Here is an 11,657-nt window from a genome sequence, read left to right on the forward strand (position 1 = left end):
TAAAAGTTTGTCATACCATGTTATAACAAAGTTGAGTGAAGAATTGAAGGGAAAATTCCAGCATGTTTACTTTGATAGTTTTTTTAAATCCATTCCACTTGCTGTCAACCTTTTAGAAAATGGGATTTACATGTGTGGTACCATACGAAAGAATCGTAGGCAGTTTCCAGAGGAGCTGAAGAACCTTCCTATCAGATTGGAGTAAGGTCAGTATGTTGGAAGACAGTGTCGGAACATAGTGGCAGTTGTGAGGATGGATTAAAAAACATGTTTCCCTGTTGTCAACAAATCAGTCTATAGAACCGGTTCATTCACTTTTCATATTCATTTTATATTCATTTATATGTGCACTTTAATAAATAAAAAATAAATATTACAAAACAGTTATTGAATTTTACAGGAAGCTTTACCCCTTTTTATATTGTATTAATACAATCTAGTCAAAATAAGACTTGGTATATAAAGCAAAAACAATGTTATAACATTAACATTTAATTTGTGAAAACTTTTTTATATACACGTAAAGAAGATGTGGTATGAATACAATGACTCATTGAGACAACTTGTTTACCAAGTGACAATATATCAAAATTTTAAAGGTTATACTCATATATGAAGCTGCATGCTTCAAACATAATTTAAAGGTTACCAATGAACATGAGCAATCTCAATTTACATAGACATACAGTGGAAGTAAGGCGTCAAAGAAAAAAATATACTAGCCTTTCAAGACGTCATAATTATTTGGACTATGGCGTTCCATACTTGTTTATCAGTAAATATTCATTTATATTTAACCAAATTCATATATTAAATAATTATTTCTAAAATCCACCACCACCCCTGGAATACATTCAGTTTCTTGTTCACATAATTGAAATTATTCAATTAAACGACAAATTGAAACTAAAGTTAGTGCATGTTACACAGGTAAATTATGGAGTTGACCGCGATATTAACTTTATAAAATCCATAAATGTTCTATAAATCTAACAGAAATTAGAATAAAATAGCACCTACCTCTAAAAGTTCAAATTAATAAGATTTAAAATCTAAATTTTAAATCAGTTATCGGTTGTGCTCAGTCCGTTTTACTACTTCGTCAGTTATTATTAATATTTGGTTTTTAATTGGATTATCGATCTTCACAGGTGATTGTTTACCCATAATCCTCCTTTTACCGTCGACATTTGGCAAAAGAAGACGCTTTTTAGAGCAAAATATATTTGCAGCAAATCTACACAAATCTGACACATAAGTTGTTAAAAACGTTATTTATTTTTAAAGTATGAAACAATTTTGTTCAGAGATTTGATTATCGATTATTTTGACTCGATTGATACAATTGTCGAAGCGCCAGGGCGAAACAAAAATTTTCATGCAGCAGACGGCATGGCATGGTTTTGAAATTTTTGACATTTTGAATTAGTTTATATCTAGCAGAAGTTCATTTTTTTTAACATTATATTGGACAGATACAGTGAACACATCAAATATTGGAGATAGCAGAATTCCAATATTATTTGAGGTAGATGCAAATCTAAATGATTTTTTTTTTCATCGATCGGCCACAGCAGAATCGTGCAAATTATTGTGTTTCTTTTACATTGTCTTAAATCATATATTATCTGACATATAATCAAATATTTACATAAGTTATCATAGTGTGTTTTTTCAGTTTAAAATGCTTAGAGCTTCTAAAAGAAAAAGGGTGGTGCCCAAGGGAAGAGGAGATAGCGTGGCTCCGGCCGCTAAGAGAAGTGTCTTGCGTCGAAAAGTTGAGATGTCCATGATATCAGATCAACAGAGAGTCCAGTGGCTAACATTACACTAGATACAGAAGTGATGACTATAGCTCCGGTCCCGGTCCCAACAACCGCTACTGAACCCATTACGCTTTCAGGTAATTGTCCAGTATTTCAAACCCCTTCCCCTTGCATTAAGGCCAGTGATGACCTTGCTAGAAATATCCATGTAAGCTTGAGACAAAAAAGTATTGCTGGAGAGTATATTGACCTGGCCTTACAATTCACAAGCCTCTGCAGGGGATAAACAAAAAGTAGTTATTTCGCAGGGAGAAATTTTGTTAGAACCACGGCAGCAACAACAAAAAAATTGACTCCATAGATACCTGGACAGACGCATATTTATTGTATATAAGTATATATTGTACTGCTCACCCGCATGTATTTCAAGAATTACTAAAGTACATGCATAGTATTCGGTTATGTGCTAAGCGGTGCGCACTTGGGTGGAAATCGTATGACGAACAATTCCGCCTCAGAATGTCACAGAATCCAGCAGGGTCGTGGGCTGTTGTTGACCCTGAGCTATGGCTGCTTTATATGTATCCCCCGTCTTCTAATAGTAATGCGCCAGAAAGCACGGGGCGCTTTAAATGTTACGCATTCAATTACCAGGGCAATTGCGTTAATCAATCATGTCCTTATAATCATTCTTGTTTAAGATGTTCTGATCAGCACCCACTTATACAGTGCCCAAGACAAAACGTTTTTCCTAATAGGGTAGGCGGAAATGCAAGATTTCAGCAACCTAGGCCTCAATTTAGACCGAGATTTCAGGCACGTGGTGGCAACCCAGTGCAGTATCCAAACAATACGAAATCGTATTCTGGTCAATATATGAAGTGATTCTTTGCAGAATGCAATTAAAGTTGTGGCACAATATTTTTTATGTTTCTATGTTAAAGAGATGTGTAAGAATTTATGACATTGATCATATTGTTAATTTTGTATAGAATTCAGATTGTATTACTTTCAGAGTCCAAACTATTGCGCCACCTATGGGATAAAGGGTGGACTCCAATAAACATAATTGAATTAAACACGTATCTGGGTGATTATGCAAATAGGTTGGATGCTAAGCTCCTGCTTGAGGGGTTTGCTTTTGGATTTAGGATACAATATGAAGGTCCACGTATTTCTACTACCGCAAAAAAATTAGTTTCTGCAGAAATACACAAGTTCGAAACATTAGCAAAGTTGCACGACGAGGTCAAACTTGGTAGGATTTTGGGTCCATTTTCTAAAAAACCTATATCGACACTGCGGATTTCCCCAATTGAACTTGTTCAGAAACCAGATAATGGTTGGCGTCTCATGTCTCATTTGTCTTATCCAAGTGGAGGTAGTATTAATGATTTTATACCCGAAGATTATTGTAGTGTGAAATACTCATCATTTGACAATGTTTTAAATATGATTGCAGCTCTCGGAGAGCGTGCAAAAATCGGAAAAATCGATATTCGCCAAGCATTTAGGCTTTTAATCATAAATCATGCAGATTTTGATCTTATGGGTATCAAATTTCCGGATAAGTTTTACATCAATAAATGTCTACCCTTAGGATTAAGTAGCTCATGTCAGCTTTTTGAACGGTTTTCGACCTTTTTACACTGTATTGTTCATTATTGTTTAACAAGCAATGGACTCGGTTTCGATGGCCTGTCGAGTGGAGGGATAAAGACTTCATGTCCGATATATCTTTTTTAGAGCTGGTGCCTATATTATTGGCCATGTTAATTTGGTCCCCTCAATTTTGCAACAAGAAAATTTTATTAAGAATAGATAACCAAGCACTAGTTGTGATAATTAACAAGCGAACATCAAAATCGAAGTACGTAATGAAGTTAATTCGTCCTCTAGTTTTGTTATTAATGAGAAAAAATATTCAGGTACGAGCGTTGCATATTCCAGGCGAAAGTAATGCAATTGCAGATTCTCTGTCTCGTTTTCAGGTGATCCGTTTCCGTACATTGGCCCCGGAAGCAGATCAAACTCCATCAGACATTCCTGTGGAGTTTCACATGGTCATTTCGGAACTGAAGTAGATTTTTTAATAAACAATTCGGTAGCTCCTAGTACAGCAAAGTTGTGCACCAGGGCTTTAAAATTATTTAACAGTTTCAGGAAAGATATCGGTCTTGCTAATGTATGGCCTGTGTCACTGCACGACATTGTAGCTTTTATTGCATATATGTATAAATCTGGATTCGCTCATTCAAAAATTAATTCGTACATATCAGGCCTAAGTTTCTACAACAAACTAAATAATTATGAAAACTATACACAAAAATTTATCGTTAGGAAAATGATCGATGGTGTAAAGCGTACAAGGTCGCCTCAGATGGACACTAGACTGCCTATTTCAAGAGAGTTATTGGGTCGTATTTTGTCAATATTATCTTGTATCTGCAGTTCTGCATACGAGGTAAGGCTATTCAATGCGGTTTTTTTCCTTGGCCTTTCGTGGTCTTTTTAGGGTTGGGGAGTTGACAGTTCAAACTATGAGTAATACATGTTATTCAAATCATGCTTTAAACATGAATGATGTACAAATTTACAAAAAATATTTAGAAATTCATTTGGTTTCGTCTAAGACCGATCAGTTTGGTAGGGGGCGTAACCATACACATTCCAGAGCAATTAAACAAATGTATTTGTCCGGTGGTTTTATTGCCTTGCTATTTGCGAGACAGACCTGTAGTAGAGGGACCGCTATTTTGTCATTTTGACGGTAAACCATTGACTAAATACCAGTTTTCCGCAATACTCAAAAAGTCACTACATGCTTTAGGTATTGTTAATGCTTGTTGGTCGTCTCACTCTTGGCTACAGCCTGTGCCATTGAAGGGTTATCCGACGAAAAGATTAAAAGTTTAGGTCGTTGGAAATCAGGTGCATATTTGCGTTACATACGAATTCCCGTTTAATTGTTTATGTATATGGCTGTTAGTTTCAGATTCTCCTATAAGGGTTTGGATTGTTGGGTCGTCGATTATTAAGAATGCGTTTGTGGAATCAAGGCAACGCCCGGGAGGAGCTAATTTGGCTTTGAATAGGTTTGGAGTAAATATCTGGTGGCAAGGAACCGGTGGACTAACTCTCTTTAAGATGAAAAATCGCATTAGATTAATGCTGAGACTTGAAGATCTTCCCAGCTATATTATAGTTCACATTGGGGGAAATGATATAGGTAATATCAAACTAGGTTACTTACATTTCCAGTTGGTTAAATTTATGTCATGGTTATCAAATAAATTGCCTGGAACGACATTAATTTGGTCGCAAGTATTACCAAAATTGTTGTGGAGGTATTCAACCAATGGGAATTGTATGGAGAAGTGCAGACGTCGGTTAAACAGCTCCATTGGTGTCCACATGACAAAGCATGGAGGCTGTTACATTCGGTATCCTGACATAAAAGCTACACATAAGTTCCTAGCAGAAGATGGGCTGCATTTAACTAAGATAGGAAATGAAATTTTTCTGAATATAATCCAGGGAGCACTAGAAACAATTATTTTCAGTAAGACGGGTGACATTACTTTTCCAGACGACTATTATACACTTTGAATTTTGATAGTTGACTCGTTGTTAATATTATATCTGCTCATATTATGAACTTTGTAATTAGTTTAGATGAAACATCAGCGTTACTGATGCTGTTTTATGTATAATGTAAATAATTTCTTCCTTGTTCCTCTGTTCATTTATTTAGAAATTGTTTCATTCAAATTTGCTTGAAATGGCACAGCTTCGCGCAGCTCCCCCCAATTTTATTGGCGGTTGACGGTTCTACGAAACTTGTATCTGAAGACTAAAATTGTCGCAGCACCGTCAAATTGGCAGATTTCGCTGCGCTTAAAGAACATATTTGCAGTTTACAGACTTATTTAAATCGTATGATAACATTAGCCTCTGATTTCCAGGGTTAATAGCTTATCTTGAACTTGCCCCTTTTCATATATGGTCTGCCACCTCGAACATATAATTCGGCGATCATCATACAACATTTTCAAAGAAACATAATTATGCATTTCTATCACTGAATTTTAGTTCATATCATATCACAAATTGCATTTCATATTATAGTACATATATCATATTTGTTAATAAATGCTGTGGCCATTTCCTGCCAACTCTATTTTTTTTTTTTTTTAAATGAGCATCTAAGATAATAAGATTTAAAATCTAAATTTTAAATCAGTTATCGGTTGTGCTCAGTCAGTTATACTACTTCGTCAGTTATTATTAATATTTGGTTTTTAATTGGATTATCGATCTTTACAAGTGATTGTTTACTCTAATCCTCCTTTTACCGTCGACATTCGGCAAAAGAAGACGCTTCTTAGAGCAAATCTTTATTTGTTAGAATGCAATTCCTGCGGAAGGTACTGCTGTTTGGTTTTTGTTTGTTTATTTCAGATATTGATTTAATCAATGATAGCGATAACTTCTGATTTCCAGAGTTAGTCGTTTGATTTATGGCAGATTTCGCTGCGCTTAAAGAACATATTTGCAGTTTACAGACTTATTTAAATCGTATGATAGCATTAGCCTCTGATTTCCAGGGTTAATAGCTTATCTTGAACTTGGCCCTTTTCATATATGGTCTGCCACCGCGAACATATAATTCGGCGATCATCATACAACATTTTCAAAGAAACATATGCATTTCTATCACTGAATTTTAGTTCATATCATATCACAAATTGCATTTCATATAATAGTACATATATCATATTTGTTAATAAATGCTGTGACCATTTCCTGCCAACTCTAATTTGTTATTTTTTTTAATGAGCATCTAAGATAATGAGGTATTATCCGAATTTGAAGCGTACACGTAACGAAATAATCTTTCCCTTTAAAAAATTTATTACGGTATGCCGTAGTGTTTTCCATGACGTAAATCGGCCACATCGTTCATGACATTTCGCGTTAATTTATTTAAATCTTATTTTAATACATCTTTTTATGCTCTAGTGCATTTATTTTATTCTATTTTGTTATATATGCATTAGAATACTAAGTAGAAACAACTGTTATACGTGTATTTTTCAATCTGAATTTGCTGCAAATCACAGTATCCCTGCAAGAATATGTATCATGCATGAATAGATAACGAAAGTAGTTTCAGAAACATGGTTTATAGAAAGAAATTCCGTATTGACCAATCCGATTCAAGTATTTATAGATATGCAGATCATTTAAGTATTATTGTCTCGATACTAGAAAAATTCTTGTTTTTTACCCCTAATTCCTGCATGAATTGGACAATTACCCACAAACTCAATTCCAACCTTTCTTTTGTGATATGGAACCTTGAGGTACAATGTCAGAGAGATCAATTAAACTTACATGCAAGTTATGATTGTCCAGAAACTACAAAAAGACTTGGTTTTTTTTTACCCCTTTTTTATCCTTAATTCCTAAACTGTGGGCACCATAACACCCAAAATGAATCCAAACCTTCTATTTGTGGTATTACACATTGTGGTTTATTTTTTAGCAATGAAAATACTTTTAAACCAGTTATCTTCAAAGTAGAAACATGATTGTTTTAACCCCTTTGGGCCCATAATTCCTAAACGGTAGGAACCATCATCCCTTAAATTATTCTTAAACTTCCTTTACTGGTATTGGACCTTCCTATTAAATTTCATAGATATCCATTTACTTAAACTAAAGTTATTGTCTGTAAACCAAATGTGTTTTTGGACGACGCAGACGACGACGACCTAATATTATTATACGACGCAAAATTTTTTTGCGGTCATATAAAAATTTACAAAAGTAATGAAAATAGTTAAAATTGACGAAAGAGGGCAATAACTCCTAAAGGGGTCAATTGATCATTTTGGTCATGCTGACTTAAATATGATGTCTAATTTTGCTGTTTACAGTTTTTATCTTTAATATATTATAATATTCAAGATAAGAACCAAAAGCTGCAAAAATTTCTGAAAATCATCAATTCAACCAAACAACAGCTTAATTGAATGGTCTGATAATTTCAGGGCAGATAGATCTTGACCCAAAGAACAACTGAACCCCTGTCTGATTTACTGTAAATGAAATGGTTGGTTCAGAGATATGAGCCGAACACTGCATTTTCCGCTTTTTACTATTTTTAGACATGGCGGCTATCTTGATTCGCAAGTGAGGTCAGCGGACACATTTTTGTCGAGCCTTCGACTTTAGTCGAAAAATCGAGACTAAGCGATCCTACTTTCCGTCGGCGTCGGCGTCGTCGTCGGCGGCGTCCACAAATATTCACTCTGTGGTTAAAGTTTTTGAAATTTTAATAACTTTCTATAAAATAAACTATACTGGATTTCTACCAAACTTGGACAGAAGCTTGTTTATGATCATAAGATAGTATCCAGAAGTAAATTTTGTAAAAACAAAATTCCATTTTTTCCGTTTTTTACTTATAAATGGACTTAGTTTTTCTGCGGGGAAACATTACATTCACTCTGTGGTTAAAGTCTTTAGAATTTTAATAACTTTCTTAAACTATCATTGGTCTGAACCAAATCTTGACAGAAGCTTGTTTATGATTATAAGATAGTATCCAGAAGTAAATTTTGTAAAAAAATAAATCCATTTTTTCCGTATTTTACTTTTAAATGGACTTAGTTTTTCTGCGGGGAAACATTACATTCACTCTGTGGTTAAAGTTTTTAAAATTTTAATAACTTTCTTAAACTATCCTGGGTTTGTACCAAACTTGGACAGAAGCTTATTTATGACCATAAGATAGTATCCAGAAGTAAATATTGTAAAAAGATAACTCCATTTTTTCTGTATTTTACTTTTAAATGGACTTAGATTTTCTTCCAGTTAACATTACATACAGTCGGCAGTTTAAGTTTTCAAACATTAATTAGATTCATTAACTATCCTAGATTTTTACCAAACTTGGACAGAAGCTTCTTACAATCAAAAGATAGTATCAAGAGGAATTTTTTTATTGATTTTTTTCCTCATTTTTTGTTGAGCCTGCGATTTACAGCAAAAGTAGGCGAGACACTGGGTTCCGCGGAACCCTTACAAATTTTTTAAGCTTGATACCCTAATTATGATTGTGGACAAGTGGTTAAATTTGTCTCAGTAGTTTCAGAGGAGAAGATTTTTGTAAAAAAATACAAAAATGAATGAACAATTGTAAAAATTGACTATTATATAAAGGGCAATAATTCCTAAAGGGGTCAACAGACGATTTTGATCATACTAACTTGTTTGTAGATCATATTTTACTGAACATTATTGCTGTTCACAGTTTATCTCTATCTATAATAATATTCAAGATAATAACATAAAAACTGGAAAGTTTTCTTTAAATTACCAATTCTTGGGCAGCATTTTCAAAAAGGGTTGTCCAAATCGTTTTTACGCCGTCAAATTTGCTTTCTATGCTTTGGTTTCAGATATAAAAGCCAACATCTATATATGACCCCATGTTCTTTTTTACGTCATGGCGGCCATTTTGGTTGATTGGCCAGGTCACCGGACATGTTTTAAAAAAAAATTACCATAATAATGATTGGTAGTTTTGTTAAATTTGGCCTAAAATTTCAGAGAAGAAGACTTTTTTTTAAAGTTAACGACGACAGACTATGGACGACGACAGACGACAGACGTCAAGTGATGAGAAAATCTCACTTTGCCCTTCAGACCAGGTGAGCTTTAAAATGGACCAAAACACAAAAACTTAACATTGAGCAATGAACCATGAAAATGAGGCCAAGGTCAAATAAAACATGTGTTTTCACACACCAAATATAGTTGATCTATTGGATAAAGTATAAGAAACAAGAATGTGTTCTTAGTACACGGATGCTTGATCCCCACCATCATTTTCTATGTTCAATGGACCATGCAAATTGGGGGAAGTCTTCAATTTGGTATCAACATTTAAAAGATCATATCATAACGAACATGTGGACTAGGTTTCAAGTTGATTGGACTTCAACTTCATCAAAAACTATCTCAATCAAAATTGTTTACCTGAAGTGGGACGGACGAGCAGATGAACAAATGGATGAACGAACAGAGTCACAGACCACTGTGGTATAATAAATGCGTCCTATAAAAGCAACACCCAAATACTCAACTAAAACCACTGAACCATGAAAATTAGGTCAAGGTCAGATGACATACACCATTCAATCATTCAATCAATCAAATATAGCAGATATATTGCATACAGTACAAAAAGAACAGACCAAAACACAGAAATTTGACAATAACAACTGAACCATGAAAACGAGGTCAACGTCAGAAGACACCTGCCAGTTAGACATGTACACCTTACAATCCTTCAATACACCAAATATTAGCAGACCTATCGCTTATAGTATCTGAGATATGAACTTGACCACCAAAACTTAACCTTGTCCACTGATCAATGAAATGAGGTTGAAGTCGAGGGAAACTTTTCTGACAGCCATGAACACCTTGTAAAGTACACACATACCAAACCATAACAACCAGGTCTTCTACCTTCTAAAACATAAAGCTTTTTAGAAGTTAGTTAATACCGCCGCCACCATAGCCGACAGGTCGAACTTGTTGCAACTTAAGTAACAGGCTCAACAAAAATTGTAAAAAATCAGAAAGTTTTAGAATTTTGGTGTAATAAAATTAACGGTACCAATTTTCTTGCAGTAGATGCGCATTTCGACAATACATGTCTCTTCAGAGGTGTAAAAACCCTTCTTTAAACTGGAGTGCCTAGATCAGTTTCACTCTGACCTAACATCTGTTGGGATAGATAAATGTGTTCACTCTACATGAAAACTAGAGTTGGATGCATCAAATCGCATCACTCAGATTTTCATGTCAAGACAATGAACGAAAAAACGTCAAAATTGACGCTTTTGACACACGAGTACCAACTTTGGGGCAAATGAATTTCACTTGCTGAAGATTTTTTTTATCAATTTTGCTTTGGGATGGAATTTTAACACCCTGCCATGTATATTGAACCCTTTCTATAGACCTTAAATTTCAAAAATTCTTCCTATTCTACATCTTGTGTAGAATTATAATACTCCAATAAGTAGTTTGTATGTATTTTACGTGCTGGAAAGGATATTTTGGAAATTTAACTTTGACTCCCTACCATGGTATATTAAACCCCCTACTATGTATAGTACTTTAATTTACAAAAATTCTAGCACATCTAGCTTATGTATACTCCAATGAGAAGTGTGTATGTATTTTACTTGCATGAAAAGATATTTTTAAAATTTTATTTTGCCATGGTATTCCGAGCCCTTGCATGGTATATATTGAACCCCCTACTATAGATCTTTAGCAATTTTAACTAACTCTTGTATAAAGTATTATTACTCCTAAAGTAGGTTGAATGTATTTTTCTTGCCGTCAAAGATATTTTGAAAATTTTACTTTAACGCGGTATTTTGAACTCCCTGTCATGTTATATTGAATCTCCTACTATACATGTAGCTCCAATTAAAAGAAAACCATAGCCAACAAATTGTAAATAAGATAATCCGCAACACTTTTTATCTAAAACAGGGGGATCAATATTCCATGATGGGGTTCAAAATACCATGTGGTATAATTACTCTTGGGGTCAATTTCCCATATGTTGTTTTGACACCACAGTTCACTTTTTAGGGGTTCAAAATACCATATGACACTGGTATTCTATATTTGAAAAAAGCCTTTTTTTACTTCGAGAATCAGGTAAAAATTTAATAGATTTAATTACCATTCACAGTAACTAATCCAGAACCTGTCTGTTCAAGCTCATTGAATTTGTTCTTAATACCATTACTGGCAATACACACATATTCTCCACCATCCTGATATCTTAACAAC

The sequence above is a fragment of the Mytilus trossulus genome, chromosome 6 (assembly GCF_036588685.1).
Source record: "Mytilus trossulus isolate FHL-02 chromosome 6, PNRI_Mtr1.1.1.hap1, whole genome shotgun sequence".
NCBI lineage: Eukaryota > Metazoa > Mollusca > Bivalvia > Mytilida > Mytilidae > Mytilus > Mytilus trossulus.